The 26640-nt window shown below is 45.2% G+C and overlaps 1 long non-coding RNA gene across 1 annotated transcript; it reads right to left on the reverse strand.

Moving 5' to 3' along the window:
- Nucleotides 1-22148: 22148 nt before the first annotated feature.
- LOC135973279 (uncharacterized) lies at nucleotides 22149-26077 on the reverse strand. The gene is made up of 3 exons (XR_010590090.1): nucleotides 25820-26077; nucleotides 23879-24067; nucleotides 22149-23349 (listed from the first exon to the last, which is right to left on the reverse strand). It is a non-coding gene; the product is annotated as an uncharacterized LOC135973279 (long non-coding RNA).
- Between the last annotated feature and the right edge of the window lie 563 nt (nucleotides 26078-26640).

Below are 26640 nucleotides of genomic sequence, written 5' to 3' on the forward strand. Positions count from 1 at the left end.
CATCTCCACCCATCTAGCAAGTTTTTCCCCTTTGCTTCACCAATATTATGCAAGACACAACAGGCAGCTGTAACCATTGGGATACTTTTCTCATGGAGGTCCAATCTGGTGAGTAAACAACACCAGCATCCTTTCAGTCAACCAAAAGTGCACTCAACTCTCGTTCTGCACTTACTGAGCCGGTAGCTGAATCCTTCCTTGCTGCTGGTGTATGGCTTCCTGGGCCAGAGGAGCATTTATTTGCCTAGTTCCTTTTACAAATTTTAATCTTTCTTATATGCGCTCCTGTGTTGGGTTAACAGTTTAATTTATAGGGTGCGTTAAGTATTGTTGGTTTTATAATATTAGTTGTTAACAATCAGTAGTTATGATTGAAGCTAGCACATAAGTGAAGTTTTGTCTTCTTGTTACTCGTTTTAGCATTAGTTCTTCCGTAGGGATGTGCATGCTGTCTGTTATTCCACCACAGTTTGGGAACCCCATAGTTGCAAAGCCATTGCTGAGAGTCCTGCGCAGCAGGAGACAATTAACAGCCCTGCACACTTGCGTGACTTTGGCCCCCATAGTGGATTTTCCCACTCTAAAATGACTTCCTACTGGCTGGTAGCAATCCAAAGTTTCCATAGTGTGATCATCGCTTGCTTCTCTGCTGTCAATGCCGCTGTCAGTTTGGTGTCCCTGCATTGGATGGCTGGAATGAACTTGGCACACAGATCCAGGAACGGGGCTGTGCGTATCTGAAAGTTCTGCAGCCACTGCTTGCCATCCCAAAGCTGCACTACAATGTGATCCCACCAGCCAGTACTCATTTCTTGGGCCCAGAATCGGTGCTCCACCATCCACAGCTGCTCTGTGAATGCCACCAACAACCATAAATTGGTTTGCACTATGTCCCACAGCAATCTGCCCTCCAAGAAAACGACACATTCCCTGCTATTCTTCTTGTGGCTCTGCAAATACTGGGGGATCTTGCGTCCTGTGCTTGCAACGCTCATGACAACAGGGCAGAGCTGTGCAGGCTCCATGCTTCTGCCAGAGATGGTGGACAGCGACAAGTCCTGTGCGGGTTTCTGGGAAGTTGAAAATAGGTGTGAAAATTATGGGATAGAAATGACATGGGATTAGGGTGACCATATTTTCCAAAAGGGAAAACGGGACACCCCCAGGCCGGCCTGAATCCCCACCCCCTACGCGGGGCCGGCCCAAGTCTTCCCTGAGGTCCCACACAGGGCTGCCGGAGGCCACCCGAGCCCCCCCGCTGCCCGCTTGCACCCTGGGCTGGTCCTCTGAATCCCCCCCACTATCCCTCCCACAGCCCCTTTCTCCCCCGTGCTCGGGGCTGGTCCTCCGAGGCCCCCTGCCACCCATCCGCAGGGCAGGTGGTCTGAACCCTCACCCCACTACACACCCATGCATGGGGCCGCCCAAGGCCCCTCTCATACCCTGCACATGGGGCTGGACGGCCAGCCCGAGCCACTCTCCCTAGCCCTCCCTCCAGCGCAAGGCTAGCATTGCCACTCCCCACCCCATTCCTAGGGGTCCCATGTGCAGGGGGTCGGCAGCGAGGTGAAACACTGCTCACAGCCTGCTCCCCCCCACCAAGGGGCTAGTGGAGCCCCTTCACCCAGGGGAGCAGGGGTCCTCCCACCAGGGCTGAGCAGGGCCCCCCATCCCTGTGGGCTGCCCCAAGTGCTGGTTAGGGGGCATAGCAGGTGCACGGAGGGGGGCACGCCCTGCCCCGGCTACTCACCTGTGCAAGGTGGGAGCTGACGGTGGCATGGCGGGGATGCTTCCTGGGAGGCACGGAGAAAGCGGCCCAGTGGGGCAGGAACAGCAGTAGGAACAGAGGGGAGCAGTGGGGCCACGGCTGCTCCTGGGTGTGCTCTCGCTGCCCATCCCCGGTGCTGCTGCTGCTGCCACTGGAGGAGGCAGCAAGGGAGACTCAGGCACGGGTGCACGCTGGGGCAAGCAAAGGGGGGGGCACAGCTGCTTGCTGTCCCCCACTGCCGGCTCTGTGCTGCGATCCCAGAAAATACGGGACAATTTGCCCATATTTAACACAAAAGTCAGGACACCTTGAAAAAGGTTTAAATACGGGACTGTCCCATTAAAAACGGGCCGTCTGGTCACCCTGCATGGGCTGCAGTATGAGAAATTGACCCCTGGCTCCCAGTAACCCCTTAACTCGTTTATGCCCCACCGAGCAGTGCCAAAACGACTCGAAAGACACTTGTGCTGAATGGTGGCGGGTTGCTCACTGGGGTATTCACCCGTGGTACATTGCACTGTGCATCGCTACAAGCACTCCTGGTGAGAACGTGTGGCACCAACGTAAGGAGCCAAGTATGCACATGCACAAGTGATGTCCTAACCGCAGCAGCTGTATCCTGGCATCACTTGTGTTGGCAAAACTTTATAATATAGCCCTGGCCTAATGGAGTTGATGCTGCATCCCTCTTATTTAAACACTCACTATTTGTTCCAGTGGGAGAGTAAATAGAACGTTAATGAAATTAACAGATGTTAAAAGTAGAGGGATTGTGAACACCAGTGAGGACATAGAAATACCATGGCAGGAACCAGTGAAGTTAGAAATATGGGCAGACAATGCTAATACTATTCAGCTTGGAAAAAAAGAAAGCTTGTGCATCTGGAGAAAACAATCAAACAAAAATTCAATAGGAAGGAGAAACCCTGACAGCTTTATGGCTGAGAGAGATGCTGACGGGGATAGCAAATTAGACAAAGGTGTGCAGTTTGGGGCTGCATTCCCAGAGGTATCATATCAGACAAGCTATGGTATAACTATGTGGAATACTGGGCTAGCTGAGGTAAATTGGCATAGGTCCATTTTGGTCAATAGAAGTATACTGAGTTACCCCAGCTGAGGATCTGGCCAGTTGTGGGCTCATTACCAGTAACACGTTGGTAAATTTGAATGGCATTCAGAGGCAAGGAGCAAACATGGAAAGGGAAGCTAACTGAATCAGCTGTGTCAGAAAGATCAAAATTCATATCACTTGCAGGGCCGTCCTTACCCGTAGGCAAAGTAGGCAGCTGCCTAGGGCACCAGGAAATTTGGGCATGTGCATACTTGCCTCCTTAAGTTGGTGCTGCACGTACTCACCAAATTTCTTGGTGCCCCGCGCAGCTGCGTGCTGCTCCAGCCCCTGCTCCGGCTCTTCCCCATGGCCCCCGCCCCTGCTCCGCCCCAGCCCCGCCCCCACTCCCACTCCCCTGAAGATTGCAGCCAGGCCCAACCCTGCACTCCCTGCTCTGCTCCCCTGGCTCCCAGCCGTGCCGTTGGCGAGTGCTGGGGGGCGGTTCCCCCCTCCCCCCAAGCCTGGGAGCCAGGGGAGCAGAGCAGGCTGGGGCCCCAGGCCTCGGGTGGGGCTGGCCACTTCCTGTGGGAAGTGGAGTGACCCAGCCCTAGCCTGCTAGGGCACCAAGATAGCTAGGGACGGCCCTGATCACTTGGCTCAGAGATGGCAAGGGAGGCCTTCATAGCAGTCTACCAGTACCTGAAGGGTGTGGAAAATTATTTAGGGTCGTACAAGGAATATATAACTAGAAGTAATGGGGTAAAAGCGAGACAGGAAAAGTTAGGTCGGAAAAGCTTCCTAACAAAGAGAGAATGTCTCAGCTTTTGGAATAGACTCCCAAGGCAAATGGTGCAAATCCAGTTGCTTGGCAGGTTTAAAAGTTATCTGGACAAGCCACTAATAAATGTGCTTTGGTACAGTCCTGCACTGGTTGGGTGAGATGACCAAATGAGTCTTTTCCATCACTGTACAATAGGATACTATGACTACACCAGGACATAGAATTTCACCCAGCAATTCCTGCAGTGGACGTAATTATTCTTCCTTACTACGTAAGTGTATGCTGTCAAGCCCAATCAGTTGCGGTTGAATGCAAGCACAGTCTCAACTTAAACTCCAAATGGTGATGAATTAACCATTAATGGAGGGTCCAGAGATCCTGTAGCAGCTCCCTCCCCTTTGAGAGACACAAGATATGTGCTCTGTAGATCAGTTAGTTATTGCTGACTGCTTTGGAAGGAACCTCAGCTTCCAGTAATTGCATATTCCTTCTGCCTGGCTACCACATTTCATCTGAATGCTCTGAGCACATGGTGGGAGAATGGGAATATTTTACTCTTAAATTATCCTTCCCCCAGGTTGAATTTCATGTAGGCTTGCTGAACTCCAGAATTCAGCCAGCTGGGTGAGGAGCAGAAGCAGGAGCTTTTTACATATGAAAGATTGGGAGTGTTATTGCATCACTGGGCTTGTCTTATTTTTTCAAGTGAATAAAGAGGGAATTCAGCTCATCTGATTTACAGAGGGTTTGGCTCAGATCTCATCTCTGCTATTCTCAATGGACATTAAAGGGGAAATTGCCGTTTACTGCTGGTGTTTTCTATTTATTTTGCTTGAGTCAGATCTAATATTCCTTTACTCAGGAGGATATTTTATTGTTAGAGTGTTGGGGGCTGTTTGGTGTCCTCCGACACCTTCTGAAGGAAGCACAAAGGAATTACTTTGGGATTAGAGTATTAAAAATGTCTACAATCTTTCCCTAGTAAAGGAATCCTAGGACTTACTCTACCGGGCTAGACTAGTGCTATCATGTCTCTACTAGTAGCTAGTACCTGAAAAACCTCTAAAGCATTTAGCCTGTTTTGCAATCCTGTCCAAAAGGGAGAAATCTTCTTGACCCCTGGAGTTATCAGTTTACAGCCTGCAGCACAACCTTATCTCACAGCTACTATGTCATCAGTGCTCATGAAATGAGCCAGCTTGTTATAAACTCTAGCCAGAGCAGGTACTTTGCTGGAGCCATCTGCAGCACTGGATGCTAGAGGCTGAACAGGCACCGTGGCAAGTGGTGTTTCTTTGGTAGGTTCTGAGCAGACTGAGTTTGCTGCAGCACTCCTCAGTTCTATACCAGTGCAATCTCACTGACTGGTTTACACTATAGGCCCATGTAAAGGGGCATGACTGATCACTTTCTGTCCTCCCTGTCCATTGGCACTAAATTTTTTGAATTAATATCTGAGCCCTTACAGGTCTTACTACAGCTATTTTTGTATACAGACTCTCATTCCTGGCTCGCTGATTCCATCCAATAAAGTGACACTGTAGCTGTTTTAAATAATGACATAAAACTCGAAAGATACCCGGCACTAACTGAAGAATAATCAGCTGGAGTTCAAGAACTTGACAGTTTCACCCTTGAGTCCAATCCTGAAAAAAATATCAATGGACACAAAAGGAGAGAAAGGGAAACAGAATGAAGGGGAAATGGGAAAGCAAATACATTTCTAACTTTTATGTGGTTCTATCGACTCCAGGAGAAAAGCACCAAATCATGGATCTCCTTGTGCAAGCCAAGATAGGGAACATGCAATGGTTTAGGATTTCTCTTTCGATCTGTTCAAGAAGTAGGCCTTATTGTAAAAGGACTTTGGGCGACAAAGCTGAACAGACATAATACTTCTGCTCTAATATTTTTAATTGTGTGCGTGCAGTTTTGTCTTTTATTTTTATTTTTTTTGGGGGTGGGCGGGAGGGTGCCGAAAGTTAACAAGGAATTTTCCAAAGCCTCAGCCACAAAGGCTTGGATTGTAGTTTTCTAGCAGACAGCATGAAAACCTCTGTCACAAGCAATCAGCATCCTTGAGGAGGTGGCCTATTAGTAGGGTATTTACTAATTGGAATCATTCTTTGGCATGTAATTGTTTGTGACACCAAAGCTGATTGGACCGTTGGTGTAGCTACATCCTGCAAATCGCCCATGACAATTTTGATGAATTTGAAGATTCGGGTCCAAATATATATATATATATATGGTCAAAGCATTTTTTAATATATATATAGAAGAAAAGAGTCAGATCCTGAAAACAGAACTACTTGAGTGTGCATACATGTTTGCCAATTAGCTTAAGGGGGGCGGGCAATCAGCTGGTGTTGCAAGACTCCCCATTTTCTGTTAGATTTAATTAAAAAGACTGGAGGAGGTCTAGTCATGTGAAATTAAAAATGGGGGAGGTCAGTTGAAACAGGACAAGGTTGGCATTACAACAGAGGACTTCTGGGATGATCAGGATTTATTAAAATACCAATGGAATGAGCTCACATGCAAGTCAAGCCACCTGACTGCCACACACTAGCAAGACGGTCTCCAGCACACGTGGATTTCTCCGGTAATTCAGCTTGCTCAGGAAGGAATAGCTGAAGGTTGAAAACAGGTTTACAGAAGAATCTGGCAGAATCCAATTGGCTTCATCCTTTCGGGGTTTTATAGGAATTACTCCAAACACTTATAGAATGTAACAGAATTTTATCCCTGCCATAAAATTCCACAGGTTGGTTTAAAAAAAAACCCTTGTAGCATGATCATTCTTTGTTCATGACATTCTACTGGACTTATTTCCATCAGGGCAATTAATCATTTTCTCCCAAAATTTCATAAGCAATGAACGTCGTTTCAGAGCTGTTCTGGGATTTGGGAATCAATTTTGCATTGTGCTGGGTTTCATGCCTCCTGCAATCTATTGGATCAAGATCTCTTCAATGCGTGTGTTCTAGAGAAGCCAGCAAAATCAGTACTGGGAACGTGTCAGACAAGAGTTGCAATAGCAATTCTACATTCACCATCTGGACATTTTCACTGGCAAGCACAGATTTGCGTGCATCTCCCTTAACCAGCTTTGTCAAGGCAGGAAAGTTATTACTGCTGATAGAGTATGTGCTTCCTGAAATCCTAGGATTGGTGATCTCTAAATCGTGGGACACGGGGATTCACAGGGCTCCCAAGGTGAGAAGGTTCCATTTTCCTACTCCCAGCGTAGTCCAGCTTGCTTCCTGAGCCAGATCCCATTTGTTCAGCTGCTGCTCCTCTCTTGTTTAGCAGCCCTGCACTGCTCCCTGCCCCTTTCCACAAGCAAATGAAGTCCCCAGTGCAAATCCAGATGGAAACCTTTGAGGAATTCCCTAGACTTGGGCTTTGAAAAGGGCTAACACACTGTTAATTCTGATCTCTGCCAGGTCCTCTCTGCCGAGCCAGTGATTTGGATCCCGCATGAGGTCAATTCAGACGGCACTCTTTGCCAGTGTTCTTGGGTTAGAGGGTTATATAGTGAAATGATGCAATTCAGGCTTTGGTATGCTCAGAAATCCTAGATTTAGTGCAGGAAGGGGCTCAGCATGTTCCTCTGAAATCCAACCACAAGAGTGACCTGCAACCCTCCTGCTATTCTGGTCCGGGACAGAGACTGCCAACTGTGCACTGGGGTTTGTGATGTGAACAAATGGGGAACGAGGATGAGCCACCACCCCCCTCCGCCCCCTGTCCAAAACAGTTCCAGAAGGCGCAGATTGGACAGTGACAAGGAAGAGAATTCACTCCACAAACAGTAACTTTAACTTGTGACCTAAGCCAAAATTTGAACTCACTCCACCCCCGAGGCCTGAAATAACGCCAGTGTTAACAGAGCAGGGTGATGGTAACACAAGTTGTCCTAAAGATTTGTCTTTATAAACTGGGATAATCATTGAGAACTTAACTTCCTCCCATGGCGGCAAAGCTGAAGGCGGTTCTCTGGGAGGGGAATCACAGCTGCAATATAGAACTAAACCATTAGGGCATAATTGTGCAACCCTTCTTCTTAATCAAGAAACCCCATTAAGGGTTTTTCCACTAATTGAAATAATTTTGAACAACTAGGTTCATAGAAACCAAACTGTGGGTGGAAAACTCATGAACAGAAGGAGAGGTGAAATTGATCATACATTACTTCCCATGGATGATGTGCTCATTTCTATATACTAATCATATTTAATACAAACACCATCTGGCACCACAGGAGGCTGAAACGTCTTCCCACCATTAAAAAAATAATAAATCAACAGGGCTTGCAAAGGTAGCTGCGGCACGAAGTAGGAACGGTGGGGTTGTATTGTATCTGGCAAGAACCTGCCCTTGCACATCAGGCATTTACCGCTTGACACTTTCAATGTAGTGTGCTTTCCAAAGACTTTGGTGCCCATTAATTAAAATTTCGTAACCACCGTTGAAGGCACCCCACCTACTAACTTCATGTTATGTTAGAGACACAGGGAGGTCAAGTGACTTGCCCTAGATCATGCAGTGAGTCTGTGGCAGGCCCAGGAATAAAATGGAAAAGTCCTGACTCAATTCTTTGTTCGAAACACTAGGCAACGTAACTTCCCCTTTCAGACCTGCCCAGTCACATTTTAAAATTATCCCTATCATTGAACATCGGACTGATGGAGGCAATTGCATTTAAAAACACTCGCTAAGGCATCCTCTCCCTGCAATGAGATCCAAAAGACCCCTCCGTCCATGTGCTAGCCCATTAAAACCAATGGGTGAGAAGGCCCAGCCTTGAGGATCCTGTTGCAGGATCAGGACCTAAATCTGTTTAAGGACTGCTCAGAATTTGGTTGCTGAGAAATAATAATCCTGAATTATACTGGGGGGGAAATAGGGCATTGTGCTTGTTACTTTAACTCTGATAATCCTCTGGGGGTTCAGCAGATCCATAAACAAGCGATGACCTCCAAGCATTCTTGGCAGGGGTCCTGTATCCCACAGCTCTTCTGCAATTGAATTCAATGCGTCTTCATTAACATGGTTCAAATTTGGTTTTTGGTTTGGCGAAACCTAGTATAATTCCCAATCCACCCTTGTCCTCCAGGCATAGGAGTCTGAAAATACATATGGAAATACTTTTGCTTAGCTCTTTCCTCTCTCCCCATTTAAACTTACATTTGTATCGCACTTTAAAAAGGAAAGCCCTCCAAGCACTGAGCAATGTATACAGTTCAATAATACATGAAATTTAAAGCCACACATTAATCACATTCACGTTTAATGGTGGGTTTGAAACCTGGCTGATTGGTTGGCCTTTGTTCCCATGTGAAGTAGAAGGGGGCATTCTAACCTCTGGAAACAAGAGTTCAAATGCTGCCCCAGGTAACAAATGAAATAGAGTTTATGGGCCTCAGCCCATTCCCCCTTTGGGTACGTCACAAAACCATCACTCACTCTCTTTTCAAAGGAGGCACAGGCAGGGCTGGCTCCAGCTTTTTTGCCACCCCAAGTGGCGGAAAAAAAAAAAAAAAGATAAAGCCGCGATCGACGACACTTCGGCGGCAGCTCTACCGCGCCGCTTCTTTCTTCGGCGGCAGGTCCTTCCCTCCGAGAGGGACTGAGGGACCCACCGCCGAATTGCCGCCGAAGACCCGGACGTGCCACCCCTTTCCATTGGCCGCTCCAAGCACCTGCTTCCTGCGCTGGTGCCTGGAGCCGGCCCTGGGCACAGGGTAAGTAAAAAGACTTTGTAGGTCAAAAGAAAACCAGGGATTTCTGCAGATCAGAACAGAGCCAGATTGGCAGGGCTGCATGGGGACGGTTGTATATGCACTATTCAGTTTCCAAGAGCCTTCATCGTCATAAGCTCTAGTTCATTAACAGAAGATTTAGAGACGATTTTTAAAGAAAAGCATTTCATGGTTGAGGGACTCATCTGCTAAGTGTCCCTGAGGGCTGGACTGTTAAGTGTTATCAGTGGTGACCCTTGTCTAGGACCTAATCACTCACCTTCAGTGCGGCAAATTCCTTCCCTCTGGCCACCCAGCTCCTCACACATTTCACTTCAATCTGTTCAAAATGCTGCTGTGAAAATCATTTCTCTTGCCCACTGTCTGGAACCAGCTCCTCCTCAAGTCCCTGCACCGGCTTCCCTTCATTTCCACAGCAAAGTGAAGTATAAAATGTAATTGTTAAAATCCTACTCTATTACTCACTCTTCATATTACAACTTTATACTGAACACCAGACTTCCCGGGAACCAAAACAATGGACTTGGTGGTGGTTTTATGTTGAGAAAGCTATTTCAAAAACCAAAGTGTTGATCGGTCACCGTTGACTTGCAATGAGACTTAGTAGCCTCTAAATCACTTAAGTACTTGTGAAAATGTCACATCAAGCCTAGGGTTGGATATGGTCCTGGTGTTCCATCTGCATGTGATAGGTGCAATGAGCAAAAGCATCCAAAGGGAACTTATAAACATTCAGCAAAAGAGGACCCATGTAAAACAGACTCTATAAAGACTACACTCACAAGCCCTAGATGTGAGACTATCCATCGCCAACAAAGGAATCTGTGAACTTGTAGCTACATGAGAAAAGAAGAAACAGCTATGAAATGAATTCCAGAAAGTCCAAAATAAGGTTTTAAACAACACAGCTAAATGCTAAATTCTGAACGTATAAACGGCAGTGTTGGATTGAAACCTGTGCATATATAAGTATGACTGGAACTGGTTGGAAGTTTTCTGTTGGAATGTTTTTCTTTTGGGGAAATGCCAGCTAGTCGAAATCTAAATGTTCTGTGGGAACCTGTTGATTTTGCCGAGTCTTCCAATGGAAACCAGGCAGGTTTCAGAATTTCCCACAGAATGAGAATTCCGGATTCTGACCAGCCCTAATTATGAACTGTTGCCATTCTATTAACCAAGAGCACTTTCTGTGCTAATCTCAGCCTAAAAAGGCAGTCAAAGGGAGAAGAGTTTGATCCTGTGTGGTCCTCTCCAAAGCCAAAGATTGAGAATAAGAAGGTCTTTTACATGTAATGGAACACTCAAATAACACCTTAGATCGAATGTTACATACATCATGCCAATGTTCAGACATCCGTGTTGAAAAACAAAGAACAAAACCTGATGAGAAAAATATACATCCTGTATGTTCTACAGGCTTTCAAATGTATGTGAAATACAATTATACAGGTACACTACAAGGCAGAATATTTCATTCATGTAGAGAGATACCGTATTTTACCTAGTTATAGTAAGCACCTGTTAAACTTTCAGGAACAAAGTATGTATTGTTCTCTTAGTCCCACGTTCTGGTTCTATTGAAGTAAATGGTAAAACTCCCATTGAGCTCAACAAGACTGGATTTGGCCTTTAGCAATTTTAGTTCAGGAAGTTATTTTATATATATAGGAAGGTTTCCAACTTACTGAGCTTTGATGCAAATAACTTTTCAAATTTGTGTCAGAAGAATTAAGTGTATCAAGTGAGCAGTACATAATTAAGGCAAAATTTCCACTGCTGAAAAGGCTGCCTTACAACATGACTCAAAAAATAAATGGACTGTAAGAAGGGCAGCTTAAAGCATGCCTACTGGAGCTTGGATCTGTGCAGCCTGTATGATTTCCCAAAGCACTTAGCACACCGTTGGCACTGCTGATCACTTTAAAATGTAGGCTAGAATTTTCAAAGGTGCCACTCAAAATCAATGCAAGCTAGGTGCTTAACTCCCTTAGGCCCTTTTGAACATCCCAGCCCTAATTATTACAATCAAGGTGGCAGTGTGAGCAGTGTTATTTAGGACTCAATGAGAGAGCTGGTAAAACTTCCATTGACTTCAACTGGAGCAGAGTTGAGCCAACATGAAGTGTTCTTGAAAATCCCACCCTGATGTTCATGGTGTGCCACCAACCAAGAGCAGAGCTAACTGCTTCCTTCCCCTTCTCCCGATTCATTACCTGCTAAGTAGGAAAAGGTGGCGGGGAAGGGCGGGGATCTGGACCACTCCAGCTTCTGATCTAAGGGATGGCTAGAAAGTTCCCATTCCCTTCTTCCTCTTCACCTGCCCTCTGGTCTCTCACCTTGCTTACTTTAAATTGCCATTTTTCCTGACAAAACCCTGGACAAGATTTCGCTCAAAGCCAAAGAGGAAAGTCACATGCAGGCACTAGAAACTGAAAGGAAAAGTAATAGTAACTTGCCAGCTCATGGACCTTTCCTGCCTAATCCACTCCCGGTTGGCAATAGTGGTAAGGAGGGGTACGGCATATGCACCGGAATGCTAAAAGTATGGTACATCCTGTGGTATTTATCCAGTGTTACTCTGAATGTAAAAAACAAGTACGACTCACAGATTTTATTTACAATAAAAAGTTAACTTAGCACAAATCGTTCAAAAATGCATCCACCCACTGGGAATTCATCATACAGCAAAATGTTCAGCAACTCATCTGTTAGGAATGTTCTTCATTCCCAGAAGGAAGCCACTCACTATAAGTCGGACAGAAAAACAGGTAGAAAGGATTCATAATAAGAGCTGGCCAAATGCTCCAAAAGTTTTCCATGATTATTCACTGCACTTTGTGCTAAGTGAACATGGCCAAGCATTCATGTGATTGAGTTTTGCTAGCACAGATGCTCGTAGAAAAGAAGTTCTAATCTTGCATGCTCACTATTAATTTAGAGCAGTGGCCCCCAAACTGTGGGGTGTGCCCTCTAGTGGAGTGTGGAGGAACATCTGGGAGGGGACACACGGTGGGGCCTGGGCCATCCCCCATTGGGGTGGGGAGAGAGCACCACCCAGCTCCACTCTGCCTCCTGCCCAGCTCCAGCCCCAGATGCAGCTCCACTCTACACCCAGCCAAGCTCCACCCTCATTCCCTCTCCACCCTCGGGCCAGCTCCGCCTCTAGCCCCAGTTCCTCCCCCATACCCAATTCTGCCCCCAGCTCCGCCTTCAGCCCAAGGTCCTCTGCTGAGCCAACTGTGCAGTTATGGAGGGGGGCATAGACAGATTCCATTATTGGTAGGGGGGGCACAACAGGAGAAGTTTGGGCACCTCTGCTTTAGAGTGAATTTTAAATTTGCTTCCTGAGAGTATTTGCATTGCAAACCTCATGAGCTGCTTTCTTCTAATCAGGGGACAATAGCCATGTAACTTGTAAACCACTCACAGCAAAGCAACACCGCTCAAGTAGCACGAGAACCATGACATATTTCTTCAGATAACTGAGAACCAGGTTTTAGATTCATAGATTCCAAGGCCAGAAGGGAACATTGTGATCATCTAGTCTGACCTCCTGTATGACACAGGACATAGGACTTGGCTGAATTAATTCCTGTTTGAACTACAGCAGATTAAAACCATCCATGTGGTGATCCTCAAACTGTCCAAACCAACAGAAAAAGAATAATTTTCTGAATTCTGCCTCATTATGACTTATTCACTCAGCTTTCCAAATAATTTTGTTGCACCAAACTTAATGGGCATAAGCTTAAAGGGACACTGCCAGATAGTTTAGACAAGAAATTCATTCCCCTTCCCACTCCCACATACCATGGATTACATTGCAGTCCAGCTCACGGACCCTTCTCCTCCCATTCACAATTGTATGCCCCAATTCCCTTCTAGTCACAATCAAACAACATTCCTGAGGCAGCAATGGCCTACATGGTGGGGTAAAAGTCATCATCATCATGTTCCTATTACGCCTCTGACGTTTAGGGCAGTGATGAAGCTCCTCCACTCCTGTCTGTTTCCGGCAAGTCTTTCAATGGTTCCCCAACTGTGCCCCAGGTTTTACAGCTCGGTTTCCACAGCTCTTCGCCATGTTGTTTTCGCCTCGTTTTCGCTTGCTTTCAAGTGTCCATCTTATTGCTACTCTGGTGATGGACTCAGTTTCCATCCGAAGCACATGACCCATCCATCTCCAATGCCTCTGGCAATGATGGTGCTGAGATCCTCTTGGCTGCACTGTGTCAATAGATCTTGGTTTGAGATGGTTCCGGGCCAAAAGATACGGAGGATTTTTCTGAGGCAGGTTGTATGGAATGAAGACAGTTTGGACAGGTCATACTTTCTCATTCCCCAGCATTCTGCACTATAAAGTAGTGTTGAAAGTACGCAGCTCTGATAAATCTTGAGTTTGGTTTTGGTGTTGTTTTTTGATGATTTCCAGACTGTATCTAAGCTCCTGAAGGTGTTCCTGGCTTTACTGATTTTGTGCCGGATGTCCTGGCTTGTTCCTCTGTCCTGACTGATGCTGCTGCGCTGCCCAAGTATGTGAATGTTTCTACATTGGTGAGAACATAATCCTCTATCCGTACTGGTGATGGTGAGGCAACATTAAAGGTCATGATATCTGTCTTATTGCGGTTGATTTTCAGTCCAATTTGCTGCCTGAATGTGCTGAGTCGAATTGTTTTTTCTTGTATATGGTGTTGGGTATGTGATAGGAGAGTGACATCATCTGCAAAGTCCAAGTCTTCAAGGGATGAGAAGAGTATCCATTTAATGCCTCTTTGCACGTCTTCTGTTGTACGCTGCATTACCCAGTCGATGGCAATGTTGAAGAGGATTGCAGACATGACACACCCCGACGTACTCCTGTTTTGACTTCAAAACTGAGCTCACTGTGATCACCACTGCATGTAAGGTTGAAATAGAAGCTTTTGATGATGTTGATTATACGGGAAGGAATTCCATATGCCTGCAGAATGCGCCCTAGGCTGGTCCTGTGAATGCTATCAAAAGCCTTCTCAAAGTCTATGAAATTTATGTAGTTGCCGTTCCCATTCTAAATACTGTTCTATTATGTTTCATAGAGTGAAGATCTGGTCTGTGCATCCACGCCCTTTCTGAAAACCAGCTTGCTCTTTTCTGAAAACTATCTACTGCCTCTGATATACGCTGGACTATGATCTTACACAGTACTTTGCTTGGCACCGATAAAAGTGTGATACCACACCAGTTATTACAATCACTGAGAGTTCTTTTCTTTGGTCCACTCATCTGGCACTTTTCCCCTTTCCCAGACTGATGTAAACAGAGGGGCCAGGATAGATGCTGCTAATTTAGGATTTACCTTGAACAATTCTGCATTCAAGTTATCCTTGCCAGGAGCTTTCCCATTTTTAAAGGATTTGATGGCTTGAATGATCTCTTCCTTAGTTGGGGTGTCTGTGTTGATAAAAGTACGTAAAAATAGGAAAACATTTAATGTAATTTTACTTGTATTTTAAGGCCGTTTAGTTGCGGGAATAAGGAGGTGCCAGCACCATGTGACCAGCCAGTGCTCTATGGACCACCTATCAGACCTGGCTGGGAACCTCTGGTTTAGACCAAAAGAATTAAGTTTTGCTGAAAAAGCTGCTATCTCAGAAACCTAATTTGTATAAAAATGTTTTTATGAATTTTAAGTAAGGACGGGGGCCCATTTCTCTGTGGCATTGGACATCCAAAGAAGCTGGACGAACAGCATCGTGCCAATGCATGAGACCCAGAAGATGAACCTTGACCATCCGAAGAAGTGGGCTGTAGCCCACGAAAGCTTATGCTCTAATAAATTTGTTAGTCTCTAAGGTGCCACAAGTACTCCTGTTCTTGACCATCTAGTTTCACAGAAAACTAAATGCAAATGGTGAAAAGTAAGTTTGTTTTTGGAAACTCCCTGATTTTCAAGGATATAAGAAGTTATTTATGTAAGGGCAGGTATCAAATTGCAAGTGTGGGAGGGGCTATGCAAATAAGATTCATGTCTGACTTTGCTAATGCCTTGCTTAGCCTCTGAGCATGCTTGGAGGCAAGAAAGTGTTTCCAGAAACCTGAGCAGATTCATGCTGAACTGAATGCTTGTGCGATGGAAGTGCTGCACCTTCTCTCCTGATGAACTGGACTTCTGAGTGCTTACTAAATAGGACAATCCATAACACGTGGCAGGCATTGTTAGGGTGCTGTAATTGCTTGATCACACGTGGACTTCTACTGAAGTCAATGGGAGTTCTGCACGCAGGGGGTCTAAAGAATGAGCCCCAAAGGAGCCGCAGAGGTAGAGAGAGGCAGACTTGCAATTTACACACAGAATTAAATGTGCTCTGCATGGCTGAAGTTACTGTCCCTTTCAGAAGATTCAGTTTAATCGCTCCTTGCTACACTCGTGTCTAACTCTGATGAGCACAAATGAAATTTGTTCACATGGCAAGGGGTTGGGTGGAGGAGTAGGTGACATGAAACACCACATTTGATTTGCAAAGTCCAAATAACTTTTGACTGGACTGATTCGGTGCATGAAGCATAAATGCATTTTGCTACAGCCTCCCTTTGGGCAAGCTTGGAAAATGACTGTTCTCTAAGAACAAAGGGTAAGAAAATGGCGGCACATTATAAACTCTACGCAAAAGGAAAACTTATATAAAGTTATGGAAATGAAGGTTTCCAAGCTCAGAAGGCCCATTTTGTAGTGTATCATTATGGTTTACAACTTGGTAGTGGCTGCTTATATAACCCAGGATGCCTTGCAGGGCAGCACATGGACAAGTAGCCCACTTTGAACCTAATGAAAACGATCCATTGCAGCAGAAGGGAGTTCAGATAAGCAGGACTGTTGCCAACACAATAGGGATATTCTTCTGAAAGGCCGTGAAGCTAAAATAAAGATATTAATTCTATTGAAAAGTATTTGGTTCAGAACGTTGTATCCAGTGGAAAGGACACAGGAATCTTCGTTGCATTCAAATACTGAATTGCAAAACAACATCTCACCCCTTCGGGATGCAGCCAGATAATTCACAAAAGCCCCTTAACTTAACATGTCTCATTCTTGTACAGAACTCCCTGTTCTTTGATCCAGCTAACTCAAACCAGGAGGGCTCAAAGGAGGGGTGGGGGGAAGTGTTTCGAATTAAAAAAAAAAGAGCAAAAAATAAATGTAGAATTATTTAATTTAAAATGTATGTTTTAATTCGCTGCATGTTCCAACATGAGATGTGGCTCTAGGACCAACTGGTTAAACAGGATCACTTGGCTACGGGCCCACACACATTGTTAAGCAAGGCAGCCTTTGCACTAACCTCTCTCCTTGGCCCCCAACCCTCCTTCCCTAACAATGTGGCAAGGGAGGGCAGACAAAACATAAGCTGTAATGTTACAATACATTTCCCAATGGATCCGATGACATTTTTACAGCTGGGGGACGTTTGACATTGGGAGAGGAAAGGTGGCCACCTATTTTAGGAAGGGGATAATGCCAGAACCTTATTTAATAGGGAAGAGGGTGATGGGCAGTGACAAATATTTTGAGGTTTTACACTGTTTCATGCCTACTTGCTATTGTCAAACTTTTAAAAGTGGAATATTGGAAGAAAGGCCTTTTTTTGTTGTTAATTCTGAAAGAAAAGTCATCCCAGTTTTTTTTTTCTTTTTACAACTTATCCTGACCTTAGGCTACTTATTTTATCTCAGGTTTCACTGACATTTTGAGAATTCCCTCTGGCATCTGGTGCCTATTTATAAGGTAGAAAAATAAGGAATCACTTAAAAAGATGCAAGACTAAATGTGAAATTTGTGTTAAAACAACACCCTTGGAGATTGTAATGCAATAATTGACCCCTTTCTCGTTTGTATGTCTAATGCCCTCTTTGTTCTTTCTACATCTCACAAGGTATTGAGTTTATTGGTTAAAGAAGGGTTTCAGACCCTGGAAAAATCCTTGTTCCTAAGGGTTTACTATTCTTCTATCATGACAATTATATTCTAACATTGATTTTCTTCTTGTTTTCTATTCTGGGTAGGGTGAAGGTCTAAGAAAGAATCCCATTAGTCAGAACTCTTGCAGTTTATTGCTTTTAAAGATTTGGCAAAAACACCATTAATTCATAAAAAACTACTTCAGATAAAAAGAAGAACAGGAGTACTTGTGGCACCTTAGAGACTAACAAATTTATTAGAGCATAAGCTTTCGTGGACTACAGCCCACTTCTTCGGATGCATAAAATTTGTTAGTCTCTAAGGTGCCACAAGTACTCCTGTTCTTCTTTTTGCGGATACAGACTAACACGGCTGCTACTCTGAAAAAAGTAACTAGAAGCACAGAGTTCCAAAAGGAAAGAACTGATTTAGACTATCATTTAGAGAGGAGACAAATAAGAGAGGACATGACAGAGGGATCCAAAATGATGGTAAACTGGGAATTGGGGGGAGGGGGGGGGGGAGAGAATCTTTCACCCAGTCTCTCATGTTATTTTCTTCTCCTTGCCTAATCAAGTCCTTAACACTGCTGCTCTTAGTTTTCTGAGCCAGCAGCATGAAATTGACAAGTATCTGGCCAGACTCATTGCTACTTTCTGATCTGCAGTGAAGTTGACCAGCTACTGGAAAGCAGCAGCAGAAGGTACTCATTCCTCTGCAGCTACGGCATTGGGGAGTAGGGTGACCAGACAGCAAGTGTGAAAAATCGGGACAGGGAGTGGGGGGTAACAGGAGCCTATATAAGAAAAAGACCCCAAAATTGGGACTGTCCCTATAAAATCGGGACATCTAGTCACCCTATTGGGGAGCAAGGGGAGGGGCAGGCGAAGAGCAGGATAGTTCTCCCCCATTTGGAGGACTGAGCCCCTGTCTTTTCCACTGCTTTCTGAGAAGCTCACTGAAATAGGCCGGCATCTGTGTTCAGTCTCACTGCTGCCTAGAATGCAGCTGTGAAAATGAACATACTTGGTCAATTTCAGTGTGCTGCTAATTCTCACTAACCAGAGGAAGTTCACTGCTCCACACAGGGGTGGAAGGTGTATATTTCAAGCTTTGACCGTGGTGCGCACGGGGGTTCTACTTGCACGCGTGACAGGACATATATGGCTCTGTCACTACTTATCATGGTGGTGTGCAATTTAACTATTCGTGCGGGAGCCAGCCTCCCTGTTAATAAGCAGCCAGAAGTCAGATGAACACTAACAAGCTCTTCGGTCAGCTGGCCTGAGCTCCTCCAGTACAACAAGCACCCTGAGAGCTAGACTGTATGAAATCCACTGCTTGGGGCTTCGTTGTATAATACAAATCAGGGCTGTTCCAACCCAGCGTCCTTTGAGGTCTGTGAGCTTAGGAACCTCCCTCCTCCTTCCCCCAACCCCACGCTGGAGTTCCTAAGACAAGTGCCAGTTTTATGAAATCTTTCCCACACCCCCATGTTATTTTTATGGTGAGGAATGAGTGTTTATTTTCAAGAAGATTCAAAAAAATATATTTCCTACCCAAAGAGAAGGCTGGCTAGGGAAACTATGAAAGAGATCATTGTATTCTGTTTGTCCTTCTATCCAGAAGCGTGACCAAGATTTTAGTAACCAGGTGCGTTAGGGGCAAGGAATGTATGTGGATGCACTATAAATTACTGCCACTTTCATCTATAAAAGCCCTAGATTAAAAATCCAGCCCTACATAAACCATTTAGGCTAAAACAAATGTTTGGAGGAGGATTATTTGCTGTGGCCAGCCCTACTGCTACTATTTTCTCATGTCAGTAGGCCAGGTTCTCCTGTGTTAACAGTGCAACCCTCACTCACGCTGGTGAGCAGGTACATGACTAGCACCAGTGGGATTATTTCCCATGAGCAAGTGCTCAGCTGAATAAGAGTTGCACAGGTAAATCCTGATTTAGGGTGAGCCATATCGGTAAATAACAGCCTTCTCTGCCAAGCCTTCCAAAATACTGACGTGTGAAGTGGTTTGATTAACGTGCTGCTGCTCAGAGAAAGTAAGTGCTGCCTACATGAGAGCGTGTTCACGTCAAAGCACATGGAGCTTTGGGTTAGAAAATGCCCCTGTTACAGCTGTGTAAGACCATTTGACCCAGTTGGTTTCTTTTCCTTGTATGACCCAGGCAACGTGGGAGAAAGGGAGCAGCGCAGCTGGGCCTAGCCAGAGCTCTGCAGGTTGTAACACCACTCGCTCAAATTGAGCTTGGTGCTCCCTTCTCCCACCCTGTCTCAAGTGCGGCCCTGATCCCAGGGTGCTGGATCAAGAGCCAACCCCAGGCTGGAGTGGGGAGCCAGGCCCGGCCTGGCCCAGCCCTGCGGGGGGGGATGGGATAGCTCAGTGGTTTGAGCATTGGCCTGCTAAACCCAGGGTTGTGAGCTCAATCCTTGAGGGGGCCATTTAGGGATCAAGGGCACAAATCTGATCTGTCTGGGGATTGGTCCTGCTTTGAGCAGGGGGTTGGACTAGATGACCTCCTGAGGTCCCTTCTAACCCTGATATTCTATGAAACTCTGCAGCAACCCTTTCAGCCTCTCACCCCTGAGGGCAGGAACTGATGACCCCCCATGTCACCCCTCCCACTTTTAATAGCTCACTGCAGCCCCTGTATTGTTCCATGGGGGGTAGCAGGGGATCCAGTCACATGAGGGACCAGAGCAAAGTGCCCCCTTTTGATCCTGCCCCTGCACAGCCCTGGGCCTAGCACTATCTACACCATGCAGCACCTTTTGTCACCTACTAGATCCGCAGAGTTCCTTGGCCAGCTGGTGCCCCAGGAGCAGACATGAAACAGGATGAAGACAAGAGCTATTTTTTGGGAACAGGAGGAGAAGGCAGAAGATAGAGGAAGACTAGAGGCCTGCGGCGTGCAGGAAGCGTGGCAGAGGTGGAAAGTTTCCGATAAAGTCTCTCACTTACTGTGAAGTTCTGACAGGTAGGGACAAAAATTAGTGAAGCTGTGTCCTAGTGACTTACTCTATCCCCTGGCGTATTTTGAAAGACCGTTAACTGTTAGGAGGACCTTGGTGTATGTCCCATCTGAAAGACAGCATCTCCCATCCCCCTTTTCTCCATACTATCACATTCAGGCATCTCTCCAGTCCATGGCAGGAGGCAGAGATGCCCCTTAGTGAAACGCTGACTCCACAGTTCCTGCAGTATCTTATTGCCTAGTGGGATTTGGAGGAAAAGCCAGAACTCCTTTAGCTTGTGTGGTTTGAGGATGCTGTAGATTCAGGCAATGCACATTAGCCTCACCCTACCAGCTACTTCTCTCACAAAGGGGTCTGTTCTCCCGCTGGTTTTCTCTACCCCAGAAGAGCCTGATTTTGGAGAGGAACAACATTAAAATGTCTTACAAATCACTTTAAAGACAGTAGAAAGTTAGGCCAAAGGTGTCAAATTTTAGGTCACTAGATCTAGAATTAGGTACCTAATCTAATCCAATTTTCAGTGCCTCTGAAAGCTGTGTGCACTCAACACCCTTGGAAGCTAAATCACTTATTGGTAACCTTATGGCATCACTAGACAGTGCGATTGTAAATGGCCTGAGCTTACCTAGTTCTGTTTATAGGAGTTAGATCTTGGGAAAATGCTTATTTTCTGCTGTGATGCACTTTTTGGACATAGCACCCGTAAATTCTGTTTTAGCCAATATCCGTTTTTGTAGGGGTAGCGGACACTAGAGTTTATTCCCACGCAAGCAAACAGAACTGTACAGGATACCTAAAGCGTTCTGTTTAGGTGCCTCCAGTTAGGCACCTGAGTAAGGCCATGTCTACACTACACGGATCGGCGGGTAGTAATCAATCTATCAGGGATCGATTTATCACGTCTTGTCTAGACATGATAAATCGATCCCCGAATCGACGTCCGTACTCCACCTTGGCAGGAGGAGTAAGCAGAGTCAATGGGGGAGCCGCGGCCTTGAGGACGGCCAGGTAAGTTGAATTAAGATACTTCGACTTCAGCTACGCAAATAGCGTAGCTGAAGTTGCGTCTCTTAGATTGACCCCCCTCCTAGTGTAGACCAGCCCTAAGAAAGTTAAGCATAATGCACAAACCATTTAAAGGTGCACTCATGCTTAGCTAGTGGATACCTGGCTGCTGGACTAAACCATTTCCCATATTCTCAACCAGCATGCCACTGCTCACTAAAACGGAAACAACTCACATTTAAAGTAGGGGATTGTCTTATTTTAACATGACCAAAAGAGGGACCTTTGAAAGAAGTTGTCAGCAATAATTTACTTTGCTACAACATGAAGCTTGAACTGAATTTTTTTTATAACCGACGACTTGTCAGATTTTTTCCCCCCCCTTCACAGAACCTTCCCCTTTAACATACTTTTCAGGACAATACCAGGCAGCCTGCTTGTTATTTTCAATTAAAATAATTTGCATTTTTTGTGTGAAAATTGCTTCACCACTGGGGCCACTTGAGTGGCCAGTGCAATATATCATTGTGTGATCTGGCAAAGCCATCCATTTATAAGCTAGTGTGTGTCAAGCTAGCTTTTGGCAAAATGGGAAAGACACTTGGTTTAGTTTAGGCTCTTCACTGTGTAATTATCAACAATGCACAGTCCTCTGACTCCTCTTGGATTGAAAACTCAGGCTGTAATCCAGCTGAGAGGTCTGCTGTCATTCAGAAGATGCTCAAGGGCCTTCTGCTCTCATGATGTATGAGATCATAACTTCTCTTTTGCAGTCCTCTCCCTCCCCTCCCCATTCAGGATTAGGCATTATTTCCCCCCCTCCCCCAAATCAATGTGGGACTCAGATTAGAAATAAGTAGGGGTACAACTCAGCTCCCCCCATGGATGATTCTACTAAAATGAACAGCAATTTAGTTCATGAACGTTTACTTGTCATTAGACTAATACCATATTGAGACACATGGCAGCAGGCCATTCTAAGCGCTCCTGTTAGAGGACACCTGTAATAAGACTCAGGAAGATGGCATTCAGAAGGTTATATTTGCAGCCAAGAGGGCTGGAAAAAGAGCTTCAGCATAGTTATGCTTTTTTTGTGGCAGCTGAGGAGCCAGCCCACAATATTTAAACAAGATGAAAGTTTATATTCCATGGGCACATGATAGGGCCACTACAAAAGTGCCTGTACAGTGCACTAGTTGGTACCAGCGTGACCCATCTCTATAAGAGAACATACAAGAATATATTTAATGAGTAAATACATTATGAACTAGGGGCCACAGATTCCAGCTGCAGGTTTGTAGAGTGCTTGGTTATACATTTGATTTATCTACATTTACAGGTTTCACAAATGACAGCACCACTGGTAAATGATTGGAGGGATAAGTGTCTTTGATTGTAAGCTCCTGTGGAATGCTGAGTGCATAATCGGCACTTAAGCAACAGTAATACAGAAGCAAAGACTATGAAGATGACAGAAGATTTGAGGAAAGGTAGCGGGGAATTGCTTGTTTTCAATTCCAGGCCAGCCAATGATTTCCTGATGAAGTCCCTGGATAATTGGGTTTGAAAATGTCATCCACGGAGGCCTGTGTTTGTGTCACACTATTAAAGGTAATGTGGAAATGGTTAGTTTGGTTTTGTAAACTTTAACTGACTGGCACTTGAGGGATACAAGCTTGCGTGTGGGAGATTAGTCATTACAGTGCTCAACTGTGACCAAATTAGTCCTGCTGAGGTTATGTCAGCCTCTGTTTATACAGATAGGATCTGATTCAATGAGTACCTGCCTCAGCTGATTTAAATGTACATCATCCACTTTGTCAGGACCATATCCCGTCTTCCTGGCTTGTGACACAGCTATTCCATTTGCAAGATTAAACTCATTCAAAATGGAAGGTATTTTTTCCCTCCCTTGTCTTTCTCTGTTGCTTTCTAAGCCTAGAGGGAGCTCCCTATGCAGTACACTGGTCAGTTGTCTGAATACATTCCAACCAGGCTTGATTAGTTTCTCCTCATCTTCTGGGCGAGGAAGATAGGTGGTCTGGAAAACAGAGTTAAAGTGAAAAAGTTCATGCCCAGAACAGCTAAACAAAACTACTGAGGTCAACTTATTTTTCATAATTTATCTTGTAATATAAGCCAGTGCAGTAGCTCTGTGCAAAGGCGCTTCAAGTTTTGAAGGTCAAAGGACCTGTATATTTATTCACAGGCTAAGTCTGGCTTAAGTAGACATTGCTAACGTTTGTATATTACTTCATCTCCAACTAGAAGGGGAGCACTCGATAGTCTGGGATTTTGGCACTCCTTACTGTCCCCTATGACGCAAATAGAACAATATTGTGCATTAGTGAGTTGATTACCAAGGGCAAGTTAAACACCAAATTCCTGCCACTAAGGACTTGAAGCACTATCTGGTCTTCAGTGCCAAGACCAGTCTTTTCTTAGTCTTGTATCACTGATTTCAGCCTGCATAAGTGATTGTGTGAACATGCATAGGGTGACCCTATTTCCTTAAGCTGAAAATGAGACATTGGGTAAGAGATGGTCAGTGCTCAGGGGAGTTTACTTACAGTATGCAAAAAAGATAAGGCAGTTGTTTCATATATTTTACTTAGAAGTCAGTAATTACTGGCATTGTTCCTTGTCTTGCCGTTCTCCAGGGTGTGAAGCTGCTTGATACCAGTTGTATTTCTCTGACGATGCTAGTTTTCTGAGGGTTTGCTTGTCTTTCAGCAACTTGTCATAGAATGCAGTACAGTCTAGAGAAAAGACAAGACAGTATTCATAGTGGAGATATTCAGACATGATTTTTCAGGACACCACACATCATTCATAATTGAAAAAACAAAACAAAACAAAACAAACAAAAACATTCAACAGGTGCTATAGCACCAGGCAGACACAGCACAAATTCCACAGCCTTGGCTAGATCTGTGTATTGTACTGCATTACGGTCCCTCTCTCGAAAAATCTTCTGCCATCTTTTGGTGACTGGTGTTCTCAGCATATTCCTCGGCAGAGCTCACCTCAAACTTTTCGGTGCTCTCAAAGGCAGGTCTCCAGTGCTCTAAGTAGGACAGGCATGTTGTGTAAAAATTATCAACTACATCATAAAACTCCTTTTCTTTCGTTTGCCTGCGTTCTACAAGAGTGTGCAGTAGGTTCTGCACTTCTGTTGTGACAAATCTTTCTCCAAGCCTCTCCGATAAGTTAACGTGCAGGAAACATATTCGCATTACAACTTGTCATTGACAAATCATTTTTCTGTATAGTCTCCATTATGTTTTGGAACATGACAATTTGTTTGCTGGAAAATAGAAGCCACAATTGAGTGGCAGGATCATCAAAGACCTTCTTTAGCAGTGTTGGGCATTCATCTTGAGAAAGAAAATGTGCTTTAAGCCCATCGAAAAATCAACAAAATCCTGTGTATTGCTGGTCCCAGTGAGAGGACTCGTGTGCTGCCATGCTCTAGTAATTTGGTATACTCAATTTCAACAAAACGACAGAAGTCTTTCAGCTCTTCAACATGCACTGTGTAGATATGAAAGCATTATAAACCTTTACAACAAACTTCTCCACATCTAAAGGAAGACAGTTGACTGCACTTTGGAGGCAGATCTCTTTTCCTAAGCTGGCCAAGAGCTTTCATCACAAATTGTTTTTCCCACAATGTATGGCACCCCCAACGTTAGTATTGGTGTTGTCTGCCCATATTCCAACAATCTTGTCACTAAAAATATTTCTCAATCACTTGCTGGATGTATGCACACTGCAAATCTGATGTTTCTCTGGGTAAAGGCGAAAAGTCAATTTTTGTGCAAATTCCACTCAGTGGAAGAAAATACCGTAAAAGAACAGGAAATAGTTTTTGCTCCTTTTTGTTCAATGCATCCACACTAAGTGTAATAAAGGAACACTTGTCCAATTCAAGCTGCACTTCTTCAATGGATAAAGGGGCAAAAATGTTGCAAACTATTGCCTCAGATTTTGTGCGAGGAGATGAAAACTTGGATTGGTACAGTTTCCTAATTAATTGTGAGGTACAGTCCATAGGTGATGAGTTATATGGGCCCGTGGTGCCTGTGCTCCACCAATATTTAGGAATGTGGGCCCAGCTCCATCAATGTTTGGGCTTACCGTGCTTTGGGGGGCCCCCACGCTTCAGGGGGACGTAGGGTCCAGGGCGGCCTGGGTGGGTTAGTGGGGGGAGGCTGGTGCCGGCAGCAGCGAGCAACCCGGCCCCAGCCTGCCCTGCTGGCTCCCAGTGTTGCTTGGGGGAGAGGACAGAAGCTGGAAAAGGCAGGGCGGGGGGGTTGGGGGAAGGGGTGGAATGGGGGTGGAGCAGGGGCGGGCTGGGGCCTGGCGCCCATGGTACAGTCACTAGACTGGAAATTGGGGTCATGCTGCGCTGAGTGGTAAGCAAACACTCCCTCACGGGTAAAAAAAAATTCAGCTTCTGTGTCTTGCCTCAGAAAACAATCCTTAAACACGTGGTACTATACACTTACTTTTATCAGCATCTCTATGGGTCTTGCTTTGAAGGTGCCGGGTAATATCATTTGGACCGCTGTGGGCAATGGAGAAATGTGCTCCACATGTCTCGCATACAACTTTGCTGTTGTCCAATGTCGAAGTGTCTTTTAAAAACGTGACCTGTTTTTGGAGGTCTTCATTAAAATTACAGACGTTTCCTAGACATTTTTATAGCAAAAAAAAAAAAAAATGACCACACACAAACTATTGATTCTTCCAAGGACACAGGTATGCACAAGCCCTCTCCACCCTGCCCCACAAAAGGACAAAAACATCACCTGGCAACATCATGTGATTGGTGGCAGCACTGCCTTCGCAGCTGGGCAATGGAGCGCATCAGCTGCTTGCTGGGGTGCCTAGCTCTGAAGACAGGGCCCCCGCCAGCAGCAGCGCAGAAGTAAGGGTAGCATGGTGGCATTACCACCCTTACTTCTAACACAACCAGCCCTTGACTAAGGAGAACGGTCTATGCTCCTTATAGGGAGTTTTTGGATACACGATGTCAGTCTGCTCCTGACAGCCCATTTTGCTGAATCAATTCCTTGCTATGGACCAAGTTAATCTCCAAGTCGAAGTGTTTACCCCAGAGATCTCTATGGCCTGGTAAATCTGCTCCTGAAACACCAGGGGAGAATTGATTTGCGAGTGTTCCTTCACAAGGCATTCTCTGAACGCTGGCTCAGTCCAGCATCTGAACATAGCAGCACTCTGCCTCTACGGCAGCCAGCCTGTTTGGTTCAGGGGGACTCTTCGCTACCACAAAATGTGCAATTAAAACACCTTCCTATTTCACACC

Source organism: Chrysemys picta, chromosome 8 (genome assembly GCF_011386835.1).
Source record: "Chrysemys picta bellii isolate R12L10 chromosome 8, ASM1138683v2, whole genome shotgun sequence".
In the NCBI taxonomy this organism is placed as follows: Eukaryota; Metazoa; Chordata; order Testudines; family Emydidae; genus Chrysemys; species Chrysemys picta.